The sequence below is a fragment of the Lampetra fluviatilis genome, chromosome 41 (genome assembly GCF_964198595.1).
Source record: "Lampetra fluviatilis chromosome 41, kcLamFluv1.1, whole genome shotgun sequence".
NCBI classification, from domain to species: Eukaryota; Metazoa; Chordata; class Hyperoartia; order Petromyzontiformes; family Petromyzontidae; genus Lampetra; species Lampetra fluviatilis.
In genome coordinates, this window is record NC_136315.1 from 10366091 (window position 1) to 10382022 (window position 15932).

The following is a 15932-nucleotide window of genomic DNA, read 5'->3' on the forward strand; positions in this document are numbered from 1 at the left end:
AATGTTTACACACTGCACGAGGTACTCGGTTGAGGCCGAGTCAACCTAGGGAAGGCCTAGGACCGGTTTAGATAATCGTCACTGGAGTTTGCCGTGAACGGGAATTTAGCTCGGGTCACCGGGGTCGTTTGTCCAATTCCTTCTCATGCACCTTTTGGGAGGAAACCAGTGTGACAGGAGAAAACCCACACAAGCAAGGAGATTGATGAGAATAAACACACACACATATCTGAACCCATCATCCTACTTTCTGTACTGCTTTCTAACAACCACCTCTATTGCCCTAGAGACGAGCGTCTCGCACACTCACAAAGGTCTCCCCGTTATCCACCGACCCTATATCCCAAGCGCTATGGGTGAGAGGCGTGCCATCACGGCTGGAAAATATCACCCAGAAAATTCAGGGTGCAGAGACCGACGTGAAAAACGCACACGCAGCCATTCGGCTGGCGCAATAACCAGATGAGTCGCACACGAGATCGAGAGCCGCTTGCCGTTGTGGCGAGCAAATCAAAATGGGCCGCGTGGTTTCATTGCGGGGCTCAAGAGGTGCGTAGATCCGAGGATCTCCTTCAACAAATGGGGCGCTCGGCTCTTGTGGACACCCGCCTGCCAAATGCCAGGTCGCCCGCCGCTGATGAAGTCCAAAGGTTTAGCACGAGCGTAAACACACTGCGATCAACGACCCCTAAAAACTGTACAACCCGCGTCAGGAAAGAGAAAGCCACTACACACGTGACCCCCACCCACCGCCTCGCCCCCTACAAGAAGCACCACGCCACACGTGACCCCCACCCACCGCCTCGCCCCCTACAAGAGGCACCACGACACACGTGACCCCCCCTACAAGAAGCACCACTACACACGTGACCCCCACCCACCGCCTCGCTCCCTACAAGACGCACCACGACACACGTGACCCCCACCCACCGCCTCGCCCCCTACAAGAGGCACCACGACACACGTGACCCCCACACACTGCCTCGCCCCCTACAAGAGGCACCACGACACACGTGACCCCCACACACTGCCTCGCCCCCTACAAGACGCACCACGACACACGTGACCCCCACCCACCGCCTCGCTCCCTACAAGAGGCAACACGACACACGTGACCCCCACCCACCGCCTCGCCCCCTACGAGATGCACCACTACACACGTGACACCCACCCACCGCCTCGCCCCCTACAAGATGCACCACTACACACGTGACACCCACCCACCGCCTCACCCCCTACAAGACGCACCACTACACACGTGACCCCCACCCACCGCCTTGCCCCCTACAAGACGCACCACACATCAGAACAACGAACACAAAGTACAGCTACGCAGCCTCAATGTACACCCAGGTTCTCAAGATGCTGTACGCACGGATGCAATGAGCGTGTTTCCTTAGTAGACATTGACAGCCGGACGCAGGCAGGGTGAGGGAAGGAAGGTCTTGAGTCTGGATGTGAATAGAGGCAGGGAGTTGATGGCACGGAGGGCTGGGTGAAGAAGGAAGGGGGTCCCTCCAGACTCACTGAGATACATTCAAACAAAGGACGTTCACTTTCATAGGACTTGTGAAAGCAAACGAAATTCACCTTTAACAGATTATATTAAAGTGACCACAACTAAGTTGAAGAGTTATTTACAAAGCTACCACCCTTGTTCTGAAGCTGTCATTTGAGATCTGTTGAAACCGATTGCAAGCGTAGACCGATGCCTGCCAGCGTCAACAATCAGAATTTATCCACAAGAAAAACGGAAATAAAATCATTGGCCCGGGATTATTAATACTGCTTTGATAATGCTGTGAATCAAATCGAAGTGCCTACACCAGCGGTGGAAACTTTACATTCTCACGGCAAGAGGCCGATCTCTCCACAGGACAACTACGGTCGACTTCCCCCAAAGTGGTACAACGTTTATCAATCCCGGAGAGAGATAATGGAGATGAGCTGACACCACGGCCGATATTTCAACTCCTGAGTCCGAGTCGATGGCTCTAACCGCCGTGCCCCCTGTCCGGATTCATAATTATCCCGCAGTAATAATGACCGTCTTTACATAACCACTGCCTGCCCCAGCTCTCACGCCGAAAATGATCGTGTGTATAAGGCAGAGGCTCACCATGGTCAAATTAAGGACAATCAATTGAATTGAATTCGGAATTAAAAGAGAGAGGTTGCTGACCACAATTCTTTTTCAGTCAAAAGCCTGGGCCAGCTGCTGACGATTTTCTTTTTGCCTCCACAGTACAGCAAATCCGTTTCGTTTCACATCATGTGCGTTTACGTAACGTGCGCGGATCTGATAATCCTGAATTATTAAAATGCGAGTACTCCGTCACGCGGCGACGTTGGCTGCAAAGCCTGAGAGGATTGCGAGAAGCGCACTTGCCACGAGCGCGGCAGCACAGTGGTGCAGCCGCTGCTGTCATGGGCATCACGGTGGCGAGAAGTTAACCACCTCGCCTGGTATACACAAAGAGGTTGTGGGTTTGATCCCGACCCTGACGCCTGCTGTATATTTGGAGTTTGAATGTCTCTCTCTCTCTGCCCCTGGTCATGTGGATTTTTCTCTGGGTTCCCCAATTTTTTCCCATCCACATTTAGAATCAACATCGCGCTGCTAGAAATTTCCACGCAATGAGCCACTTCGTTGAGCTCTCGTTTGTGATCGCCAGGTCGCTTCTGATAGAGCACGATATTGCTCAATGGGCCTTACCTGGTAAAATAAAAAAGAGTCGAGTTAAAAATTGCAGTGCTGGACGTCAACAAGGTCAGCCCGCGAGAGGTCGGGCCTGGAGGACGGTCACGTGGGCAAGTTCAGGCCCCTCTCCAAATCGGCCGCCGTGGGGCTCCGCAAGTCGTTGACAAGCGTTGATTTCTCAGTGTGCACCTCGATGCCACCATGGCACGTGAAGCCAAGACAAAGATCGCCCCCCCCCCCGCAGCCTTAACAGACTGCTGGGGAAAGTGCTGTTAGAGAGCACCTACGAAGGCCGGTACAGCGATGCTTACACACCATACCAGGCACTTATTTGAGGCAGAGTCAACCTCAAAAAGGCCCAGGAATGGTTCAGATAATCATCACCGATGTTGCCTGTTAGGTATAATCGAACTCTGGTCGCCGGGTTCGTAGCGCACATGAAACTAAACACACACACATGCGTCAAAGCGTTCCCCTGCATAAACAGGCACTGCTGGTTTAAGGCCTCCACAAGCAGCCAGCACCTCTCACAACCAAATAGCCTTGCGATCCAACAATCCATCCATCACCTGCACACCAACCGATTTCCACATTATATACGCAATAATAATCTACAATCCTTTGTCCATCCACTGCTCAGTTTCAAGTTTATTTTGTGGAATCAGAGGAGAACTCAAGGGACCAGGATGAGTCAGTCTCAAGAAAGTCCTTTGCAAGAGTGACCGGGCTTCACCAAAAAGACGAAAGCAAAACAAATAAATAAAAAAAGCAATGAAGCACAAAAATAAAATTGGACAAAAAAAAAGTCACATCTGGATCTCCGAACATGGTGTCAGTTTGTGCATTTGTTTTGACCATACTTCACCACGCTGGTCAGGGCGGTTTGGTGAAGGGAGCATCCGAGGACAAGTTCAGAAATGGCTTGCCACTGACGTGAACCGTGCTTGGAAATCAAACTCAGGTCAGCCACCAGGGTTCATAGCTCAGCGCACGACCGCTGCGCCACCGCACAGTTAATACCGACCAGCTGCAAGCCGGTGGACATGGCAGAATCCTAAACAACAGCGAGGAGGGGAACAGATACGCCATGCCATGTGCTTTGGTCAGACACAGCACTCGTGCCACTATTGCGCGAGGTGGCAAGATTAAATCCCTTCCTCTCGCAGCAGGGTGGCAAGCGCTCTCGCAATGCTCGCGTCTCGCAGCAAAACCAGAGCCTGGGCTCGAATTCCCAACTCCAGCGGCGTTTCTCCAGATTCTCCAGTTTCTTCCCGGAGCTAAACTCGACCAGACAATGTAAAGTGGTATTGCTAAAACATCCCACTACTGACAAGATTTACTGCAAACGACACGATTGGGCGTACGTACGGCAGCAACGTGGCGCTCGACTGCAAGCACTTGGCACGAGACGACTGAAGAAGTTCCTGGAGACTAGGCGAGGGATTTCTGGGCAAACAAGTGCAGGCATAATAATAAAATTAATAAATAAATTTAGCGGTGTACTTGCCTCATAACCTGTGAGCCCGCGAGTTTAAATACCGTCCTGGGAGTCACCTCGACTCATCATCCCTTGTGGTGTGAATAAATCATTTCGCCACTCTGTGGGAAGTCGACGGTTGCTTGCCCATTGAGAGTGACCAGGCCCCTGTCAACACGAGCCGGCGCCCCGTGACCACGAGCAGGAGAGATGCTCATTGAGCACGGCAGTGGTGGGGGGGTGGGGGGGGGGACTTCTTAGGAGGCAGCATTGTACACAGCGCAACCGCGTTGGCGAGGACGCCGCGGCGAGCCCCGGGGAGCCACGAATCCGCCCGCCCCCTCGGGAAGTCCCGAGTTGGTTTTTGTGCGAGCGCAAGGGGTTTGTGCATTTCTCAGCACGCGCCCTCCGCGCCCGCTCCACTTTAGCGCAGCGCCAGCCTCTCGCGGCGCTCGCTCCTTCGCTCGTGGTAACCTTCCCGCATTCCTGCATCGCACCTTTTTTTGTGTTTTATGCCAGCAAAGCATTCTCTCAGACAAAGGGGGGGGGGGTGGTGGGGAGCAAAAATGAAATCTGGAAAAAACCAGATCGCTCGGGCGCAAACGCTTCGTCATCAGTTCGCGCACAAACGCAGCGGCGCCCACGCTGCCTTCGCTGGCGCCGCGCCACCCCGACGGCTCGCAGTGTCCGCGCGATGCCCACGCAGAGTACGCCACGGTGCAAACAACAGTGTACACGCACGCAATGCCCACACGGTGTCGGGGTGCTGCCCACCGCGCACACCTGCGCGCTGCCCGCGCGGTGACCACACGGTGCACACACATGTACGCACGCAATACCCACGCAGCACACACGTGCGATGAACGCACACGATACCCGCATAGTGCAGTGTACAAATGTGATGTATGAATGATACCCACGATGCCCACACAACCACACCTCCAATTAGCACGGTTGACTACGTACGGCGCGAAAGAAGTTTAACACCCATACATACAACACAAGCACGACGAACACACGACGGTCACGCTGGGTCCAGTGCCCATAAACAACTCCAATAACTTCTAACATACTCACACGGTGGCTACAAGCAGTCGCAGAGTGCCCATGCAGGGACCACACAATACCGTCACGATTCTTCAGCTACTCAATTGGGATGACGCACGCGTAGCAGCAATCACCGCCCCCTACCGCCAGACTCGTGCTCGATTGCAAGCCACTCACCTTCTTCCCAAGGGGACAAGTACCCCTGGGGGCAACCCTTTCGATGTTTCAGGCGAGACGCGATTTAAGTCTCTTATCACGTGTTAATGGCTCTGAGACGCCTCAGCCTGACTAAACTAAACTATTTTTATTTCGTCAGGTAAGGCACATTTTGAGCTATATAACCCTTTTTAAGAAGTGACCTGGCCACAAATGATAAATCAACGAAGTGGCTTATCACGTGTAAATTTATAGCAACCAAATACTCTGAACGCGTGTTGTTTCTAAACGTGGAGGGAAATACCAAAGGACCCGGAAAAAATCCACATGACCACGGGGAGAACACGCAAACTCCAAGTATACGTGCGTCAGGGATAGGAGGGCAAACCCTTTTAAAAACTAAATCATTGTTCTTATCATTACCCAAAACACTTGATCCGTGCCCACACCTACACGACAGTCACAGCGCCCACACAGCACAGTCACAGCACACACACAGCACCCACAGCACCCACACAGCACCCACACAGCACACACACAGCACACACACAGCACACACACAGCACACACACAGCACCCACACAGCACACACACAGCGCCCACACAGCGCCCACACAGCGCCCACACAGCGCCCACACAGCGCACACACAGCGCACACACAGCGCACACACAGCGCACACACAGCGCCCACACAGCACCCACACAGCGCCCACACAGCGCCCACACAGCGCCCACACAGCGCCCACACAGCGCCCACACAGCGCCCACACAGCGCACACACAGCACGCACACAGCGCCCACACAGCGCCCACACAGCGCACACACAGCGCACACACAGCGCACACACAGCGCACACACAGCGCACACACAGCGCACACACAGCGCACACACAGCACCCACACAGCACACACACAGCACACACACAGCACACACACAGCACACACAGCGCCCACACAGCGCCCACACAGCGCACACGCAGCGCCGACACAGCACACACGCAGCGCACACGCAGCGCCCACACAGCACATACGCAGCGCCCACACAGTGCCCAGGCAGCACACACACAGCACCCACACAGCGCCCACACAGCGCCCACACAGCGCCCACACAGCGCACACACACAGCGCACACACACAGCGCACACACAGCGCCCACACAGCGCCCACACAGCGCACACACAGCGCCCACACAGCGCACACACAGCGCACACACAGCGCACACACAGCGCACACACAGCGCCCACACAGCGCACACACAGCGCACACACAGCGCCCACACAGCGCACACACAGCGCACACACAGCGCACACACAGCGCACACACAGCGCACACACAGCGCCCACACAGCGCCCACACAGCGCCCACACAGCGCACACACAGCGCACACACAGCGCACACACAGCGCACACACAGCGCACACACAGCGCACACACAGCGTCCACACAGCACACACACAGCGCCCACAGCGCCCACACAGCGCCCACACAGCGCACACACAGCGCACACACAGCGCACACACAGCGCACACACAGCGCACACACAGCGCCCACACAGCGCCCACACAGCGCCCACACAGCGCCCACACAGCGCCCACACAGCGCCCACACAGCGCACACACAGCGCCCACAGCGCCCACAGCGCCCACACAGCACCCACACAGCACCCACACAGCGCACACACAGCGCACACACAGCGCACACACAGCGCACACACAGCACACACACAGCACACACAGCGCCCAGGCAGCGCCCACACACAGCGCCCACACACAGCGCCCACACACAGCGCCCACACACAGCGCCCACACACAGCGCCCACACACAGCGCCCACACACAGCGCCCACACACAGCGCCCACAGCGCCCACACACAGCGCACACACAGTGCACACACACAGCGCCCACAAACAGCGCCCACACAGCACTCACACACAGCGCCCACAGAGCCCACACAGCCCACACAGCGCCCACACAGCGCACACACAGCGCCCACACAGCGCCCACACAGCGCCCACACAGCGCCCACACAGCGCCCACACAGCGCACACACAGCGCCCACACAGCGCCCACAGCGCCCACACAGCACCCACACAGCGCCCACACAGCGCACACACAGCGCACACACAGCACACAGGCAGCGCCCAGGCAGCGCCCACACAGCGCACACAGGCAGCGCCCAGGCAGCGCCCACACAGCGCACACACAGCGCCCAGGCAGCACACACACAGCACCCACACAGCACACACAGCGCCCACACAGCGCCCACACAGCGCACACACAGCGCACACACAGCGCACACACAGCGCCCAGGCAGCACACACACAGCACCCACACAGCGCACACACAGCGCACACACAGCGCCCACACGGGGCCCACACAGCGCCCACACAGCGCACACACACAGCGCACACACAGCGCACACACAGCGCCCACACAGCGCACACACAGCGCTGACACAGCGCACACACAGCGCGCACACAGCGCCCACACAGCGCCGACACAGCGCCGACACAGCGCCCACACAGCGCACACACAGCGCTGACACAGAGCCCACACAGCGCCCACACAGCGCACACACACAGCGCACACACAGCGCCCACACAGCGCACACACAGCGCGCACACACACAGCGCACACACAGCGCCCACACAGCGCACACACAGTGCTGACACAGCGCCCACACAGCGCACACACAGCGCCCAGGCAGCACACACACAGCACCCACACACAGCGCACACACAGCGCAGACACACAGCGCACACACAGCGCCCAGGCAGCACACACACAGCACCCACACACAGCGCACACACAGCGCACACACAGCGCACACACAGCGCGCACACAGCGCGCACACAGCGCCCACGCAGCGCACACACAGCGCCCACACAGCGCCGACACAGCGCCCACACAGCGCACACACAGCGCCCACACAGCGCGCCCACAGCGCCCACACAGCGCGCACACAGCGCGCCCACAGCGCCCACACAGCGCGCCCACAGCGCACACAGCGCCCACAGCGCCCACACAGCACCCACACAGCACACACACAGCGCACACACAGTGCCCAGGCAGCACCCACACAGCACCCACACAGCGCACACACAGCGCCCACACAGCACCCACACAGTGCCCACAGCACACACACAGCGCCCACACAGCACCCACACAGCGCCCACAGCACCCAGGCAGCGCCCACACAGCACCCACACAGCGCCCACACAGCGCACACACAGTGCCCAGGCAGCGCCACTGGGAAGCCCTGCAAAGGCACGGTGGGTGGGGGGGGGATGTCGGAGAATGGGGGCGCTTTCACAAGTTAGGGACATCCATCTGTCCCACTTTATTTGTCTCTCGTCCACTCGTCCGTCCGCGTGCTGCGAGCGAGCGAGGCATTGTGCGAGGCTATTTTTGGAGGCATGTATTTTTTTGTTTTGTTATTCCCAGTTGCATGACAAGGGAGTGACAGACAGTGACATAACCACACGCAAAGGGGCCGCGTGTCAAAGGAAGTAAAAAAAAACAGCTAGTGACGCACTGGCCGCTCCGGGCCGCGGGGAAGAAGTGGAATTAACGAACGGGTTTCCAATTCCGCGTGTCCCTGTGCACGAGCCCGACCCATCGAGCGACACCACGGCCAATGATTGCGTCGGCTCCCACTTGTGGCTGTCCATTAAAAAGGCGACGACGGTCCCCGCCCGGGCTGCGGCGACGTTCTGCCGGTTCGGGGGGGGGCCTTCCCAGAGACCCTCCACTGCACGGCGCGTATTTGGCGGCGGTGAAATTGCAAGGCCGGGAAACTCCGCCGTCGTTGTCGTCATTCGCGGGATGCTCACGGCGGAGCGCCGGTGTTGCTGCGATGCGCCCCTCAGTCGCCCAGCACGGCACATTCGCCTCGCAAATTAATTTCGCCGATCAACTCGACCTCGTAAACGGGTAGAAAGCGTGCGGGCAAATACTTGAGTGTGGCAAACGACGGTGACTTTGTGGAGACTCTCCTCCAGCGCCTTAAAACCGATCTTGGCGTGCAGTCTCCTTGTCCCCTCTCAGTTAATTCAGTAAAAAGAAACACTGAGGGGCGGCCGGGTGGCTCAGTGCCGAGATCCGGCTGTCACTTCGTGGACACCGGCGCACCACCTCGATGCGCAAACTCCGGCTCATTGCACACTTCAGTTGGCGGCCGACGTTCGAAGCGGACCGCATACCTCAAAGGAACGGCGCCCCCCCCCCGCCGCGATCCGTGGATCAAACAAAATCACCCGAGACGCCGGTGTACGGCGCCAAGAGCAGTTTATGCGAATGCTGTCGCAAGAGGTCGCGCGTTTGGCGCAACGGTCCTTCGCCGACGACGCCTGATGAATGAACGGCCGATCGAGGTGGTGGCAGCCCCCCGTGATTAAAGCGGCTCCCAGGTGGAGGGGGGGTTGACGACCCAGATCGGCCACCAACGGCTGCCGCACGGGGGCTACGCTGTCAGCACGGTGGACAAGCGCAGCCGCAACACCCATTGCTGCGCTGTAACCTCCTACTCACTCCCCACCAATCTGCGCTCAACACTTTCACCCATCCGCACCGATCGGCGTGGCGAAGCACGATCAAAACCAACCCCCAGCGACCCGCACGGCGCGGGGGAGGCCGCGCATCCAGCGGTGGATGGAGACGAGGGCTGCCCACGAGCACGTGCCAATTACAAACAGAACCCAATACACGTTGGATCGCGTGGGTGTCTCCCCTCCTCCCCGCACGACAGACGACCGTCACACCCTCCACTTTGATCGTTACAATACTCCGACAATACCCGACAAGCACCGTCGTCTAACTGCGCGGGCGCTGCGTGCCTACCGCGCCACGCGCGCGAGCTTTATTCGCCCGGCCACGATGACAAAACGTGTTGACGGGAGCGTCGACTCGAGAGAATTAAAATCTCCGACAGTCATTTCATGTCCCCCCCACCTTCCCTTTTTGTTCTGCCTGCGGTGGCTAAATAATAATAATTATTACCACATCGCGGGCGTTTTTTTTCTTTCCGCGAGTTAATTCCGACGCCAAAGCGTCGAGCGTGCCTGTTTGTTTCAGGCGATGAAGCACAGGCACGCACGCACGCCCAGTCCATCAAGCCCGCGCCTAATTTCATTGGCTTATCATTCACCATCTAATGAGCGCAGGCGCGCTCCTCTTAATTCCACAACCATCAATTAAAGAGCAGGCACGCGGGGCGCCCTGCAATTACGGGCTTCGCAGAGCCCCCACTTTTCGCATTTCCTCGCCGCCGCCGTCAGCGTTTCGAGCCGTCAAAAGCGCCGCACGCGACAGACGAGCAAGACGCGAAGCCGTCTCACCGGGTGTGCCGTCGCACCCCCCGTCGTTACGCCGCTACCGCCGCTGCCGCCGCCGCCACCGTTGCCAGCGCGCGCAAAACGAGCGCCGTTTGACTGAATCGCCTCGACGGCACCTCTCATCCAATTAATCGGCGAGCTCCTCATTTGGCCGGGGGTTTAGGAGGGAGGCACGCCGGTGGCGTCGGCAGAATTGCTGAATGTACCATTTATACCGTTGATACCGTTTAAAAACACACGTATTATACGGCTTAATCACGCTAAGTGCATTCTGTTCGAGCAATCTCAAATTCCAACGAGCTTACAGTGCACGGCAGGAGAGCCACGGAGATACATTACCACCAGTGGTACGGACTGCCCGGTGTGTAGCCGCGCGCCAATGCTGCTTTCATCGGTCCACGACGGCCACGTTGTGTGTGTGTGAATCTGTTACGGTGCGAGGGTCTGCGAGTGTATGTTTACGTGCGTGCGTGTGTGCGTGCGTCCGTGTGTCACTACGTACGTCTAAGTAAGGGGGGGGGGCGGCGATGCGGGAGTTTGGCGCACCGCGCTACGAACCTGGCGACCTGGGATCGATTCCTGGCCAAGGCCAACATCAGCGACGGGTGATATCTGAACCCGGTTCTGAGCCCCCCTCCCCTAGGTTGACTCAGCATAACATTTGTAACATCAGCACCGAAATAAAGTGGGCTGGCAGGAGTGTTGGATAATTAATCATTTAACGTCTATGCAAATTAGATTTTAAAAAGTATAAACGTTTCACACAAAGACCAATGGCACAAATAAGGTACTCTGCATGCAGCAACTGAAATAACGGATGGACAATACAAACGAGACGCTAAAACGAGACAAAATATGATTATCATAATTGCTTCTCGGATTGAATCGAAGCAGTTTCTTCAAACCGCGGTGTAGATAAATCGTTAGATGGATGTTACTTGAGTCCTGAGTAATGCACGCACAGTTCATTTGGCACGCCTGCCAGCTACAGGATTCCCAAACGGAGAGAAGATATCCAAAAATGCTTTGATGGGTCTCCTACCGAAGGGGGGGGGGGGTTATAAAACTACTTCTGCTATTGTAAAGTTTCTCCGTAAACCTTAATCCTCATCCGAAGTCGAGCATTAAAAATTACGGTACAAATCTCGTCCACCTCAGTGTCGACGCTCTGCAATTTACATGCAGGATTTGCCAACACAGCCACTCATCAATATAACAAATTTGAAAGCGGGCCATGGGTGGGGGTTGTATTTGTCTCGTCAAGTCGACCAGCTTAGAAACCGCAAACACACGTGGGATCGACTCACTTCGGACGCGCGATGGAAACGAGCGAAATATTTACATATTTTATGACGCACTGCACGCATGGCACGCGGTTACAACCTGCTTCAATTATGGCAATTTGCCTCATAACCAATGGGGGAGCCAGGATGTTCAGGTAGGGGGGGGCAACCCCTCCAGCAATGAAAAATTATAGGAGTTGTAAGTAAGGACTTGTCCCTTGCTTTTTATTCGACGCGTGTGCGGCATGGCGCAGCCATCGAATGAGGGTCGAATTCGAACCGCGTTGTGTGATCGGCATCGCGCTCGCTGAAGGTGAATGCTTTCAAGGAAGCCGTATACTGGAAAGGTAACTGCACACAATTATGTGAGTCACTTATAACTGCTTTGCCGTTACTTATTGCCAATTATGGACTCAGACTATCGTCCTATCATCTCAGAGTCCCTGGCGCGTAATAATATGCTACACAGTGGCAGTGGGGGTCGCAAAATGCCGATTTATTACTAATAAACCTCAATGATCTGATCGAAATTGGGGATTTCGATTGGATCATTGGGGGGGCACGTGCCACCCCCCCCCCCCACTGGCTCCGCCAGTGCTCATGACGCTGGTTGTAAATCGCCAGCGAAACATCGTACTCAAATTGTAAATGTTGCGGGTTTACTCTCCAACACACAACCGGTGTGCTCAAGTAGTAACCAATTGGCACGTTTTGGTTACGTAACAATCTTTTACTAATTGGCCATGTCGGGTGGTTGTGGGTTCACGACACATTGACATTTCCGTGATCTAACCCCAAAAAATTACCTTTATTACGAATAATATTGGTCGCAAAAGCCCACGTGGTGTTCAACTAACCCCTCCTCTACCCAGTATTCCCTGCGACCTATTACAAATGCGTTGGCCAAGTCACTTCCGTCGCTGTTGGGGGAAGGGTGGCCGTGCGGATAGAGAGCGCTCCGTTTTCCAAGTGCTCAACGGTGATAAAATTAGCTTCTCTTGCCACAGCGGTGGGACTTCACACCCAGGAGATGTAGAATATTTAATTAACAGCTCAACAGGAAAAAAATGAAAGTAAAATAAAAGGCTGCTAATAATAGCAAAGAATGTCGAGGCGGCGAGCCACGGCCGCATCTCCCCCACACGTTCGGTGTGCGCAACTAACCAGAATCAGAATCTTTATTTAGCCTGCAGGAATACGGTCAGCTACAAAACTCTTTTCCACAAGTGTCCGACGGCGGGAAACGGGCAGTGACGCGATGGAGACGCCGTCTTGTTATTGCAGCGCGATCATGAAATGGCTTTGGCCTCGGGGCCCAGGAATGTTTACAAGCCGTGCCTCGGTTATACGGTTATATGCTCGCCAGCATGCGGTCCCCTCTAATGCGGCCCTTGCCGGCTTGTTCCGACAGCTCGTAACGAGACGGCGCAACAGAGTTTACAACGGTCTGGCCAAGGTCTCCGGGTGGCTCAGAGGTCAGAGAGCGCCGGGCTGACAGGGCCAAGATCCAGGGTTCAAATCCAGGTGTCAGGCACTGAGCCAGCGATTAAACTTTCTTCTCAAGTGTACTGGAGTTGATGGTTCAAGCCTGCTCACAACTGAACTAACAAAAGGATCCGACATCAATTTATGGTACTGGCTTGGTTCCAGTTGAGAGAAATGAATGGATCATGTTGACCGTCACGTCACAAACATGCTCTCAGTGGCCACAGCAGGTGGGGAAGTGCATCCCTCTCCTCTGTGTGGATCAGCGGTCACTTGAAGGGATCTGAGGTAGCTCTTTGGTATCCGCTTCCATCGGTCATTTTTTGGCACGAGAGCTCGCACTGTTATGAGCATGACGCCGATGGCTTAATCGGAATCAACTTTTAGAATGCGACAAATTGCACATTTCATTATGCATTGTTCCAAGGCAAAAGTCTGTTGTATGGGAATTGGACTAATTTCACCACCACAATTGTTCCCTTGCAACTGAAGGCAAGGCTTGTGAAACGAGTACAAGGGACCGCCGCAAAATGACCTACAATTGTACAATCGCAAAAAAACAAATGCAACCATGGCGTTCGGGTTAAAACATATACGTTTATAAAACCATGCTGTGACACCTTGACCTAAGGGTGTTCAAAGACCAGCAGGAACAGACCGTTAGACCGTGGAGATCGTTGCATCAGAGAGCATTACTTCATGCAATAAAAATGCATGTTCTTCAAGCTGTCCACCTCTCTTACGCCGCTCCTCTTTCACCCTCACTTCCTGTCCGAGGCCGTAAATCTCTCTCTTCAACAGCTACTCTCTCACCCCGTACATCTCCATACAGTCTCTCCGCCGCCTCGCTCGCACCACTCGTCTCAGTGCCGTGTCTTTTCCTCTCACCTCTCACAACCCCCCACCGCCAAACTCCCCGTGACCCAACGCTCGCTAACGATGGCTTCGGAGCAACCGTCACAGTGGCTGCAGGGTCACGCGCAGACGCCGCTCGCTGTGTGGTCAGGTGTCGAGCTAGAAGGGGGCGCCAACAACGGCACTGGAGATGCATGGAGTAACTGCGGAGTCAGGGACGCGGCTCGCATTTATCTCATTTCTCACCAATCTATACATTTAATCTGCAACTATCTCACCTCTTTGTGGACACAGGAACCGGCACACAATGGCCTACTCATGTCGAATGATACCTGGGGATCTTTAACGTCGATTCTGCAGAGCAGACGGTGCATCATATTAACCCTTTCCCCATTCTGATGACATGTTTACGTCATCAGTTTTTTTTACGATTCTGTTCCAATGATGTTAGTGTACGTCATCAGAACAAAAACTGAATAAAAAATAAAATGAAATAATTGTATTGGTACTGAGGCTCCCACAAGGCCATGCGGGAAGGCACGTGGCACAGTTTGGCACCAGGGATCATAAAGAACGGTCGTGTCGCTACAGTTCTCTGTACCGAGTACGATTTATTTAAAAACAGCAGCGCTACGTCTCTAAAAATAACGCTAACCGCTTGCACGTTCCGAGATTCAGCAGTGAATGGGACCTACCCGGCAGCTTAGAGTCAGAATGGGAAAGGGTTAAATAGTTAATACCCCCACAGTAATAACCAGGGACGGCTGCCGGATTCGAACTGCAAATCTCTGCAACAAAGCAGCGCCACCGCTGGGTTACCAGCGGGCCCACGTCACCCCCCCCCCCCCGCCTGAATGGAGGTACCCCCGCCGGGGAGGCTGGGCCGCCACGGCAGGGCCGCTAAAGCCCAGTTAGATATTCACATGCTCATATGTTGAAATGGTTACCAAGCTTAAAAAAACGAACCCAGCATGACACGTGCGCGTTTGAATGAGTACATCACACGGCGCATGACGACGTGTTCCGGTGCGGGCACTGCTGTCCGGGTTGTTCTTTATCGTGAATGCGAGCCTCCTATCTTATCTACCGTGGCGCGATCACCCGCACTGCTTCCAGAATCGCGACATGAACAACGCGTTGCTTCCCAACAGTGCATATCACCACAGTATTGCTCTATCAACAAAAGCAGCGCACGCACGTCGCAAGCCGTGTGTCCACTGCTGGATATCGGTTTCCCCCCGCGCCATCCCCATTTACCGCAGTCACATGATGCAACAATGTACCCGGGCCCCTGCACGCGAGAGCTGATTTCACAGCTCCATCTCCGAGGTGGACATCCCCCTCTCACCGTCGTTTGTCTCGACCACCGGCCACCATTCCGTCCAGCCGTGAAACGTCGTGTGGAGGTCAAAAGTCTTCCCTTAGCAGCCAATACGATGTTTCTAACATGAGTACGCTCTCAGTGATCCACTCGTTATTCCATTCTCTGTAATCCCAAGCGTGCATTTCTCTCCGTGCTTCTGTGCACACTTTATTATCACCTGCTGCGATATATATACAAATCAGAAACACAACACATTGACAATAGGTTCAGATGC

At 55.4% G+C, this 15932-nt stretch overlaps 1 protein-coding gene across 9 annotated transcripts in view; it reads right to left on the reverse strand.

Moving 5' to 3' along the window:
* The window catches only part of LOC144946545 (uncharacterized), a 229135-nt gene that overhangs the window by 184896 nt on the left and 28307 nt on the right, over nucleotides 1-15932 (reverse strand). The window contains exon 1 of one of the 9 annotated variants that reach the window (XM_078875532.1): nucleotides 4209-4320. The exons of the other annotated variants lie outside the window; for them this stretch is intronic. The gene's annotated coding sequence lies outside the window, so the exon portion shown is untranslated. Of the gene's footprint in view, nucleotides 1-4208; nucleotides 4321-15932 lie in introns of those variants that run through there. 9 annotated transcript variants of the gene reach the window in all.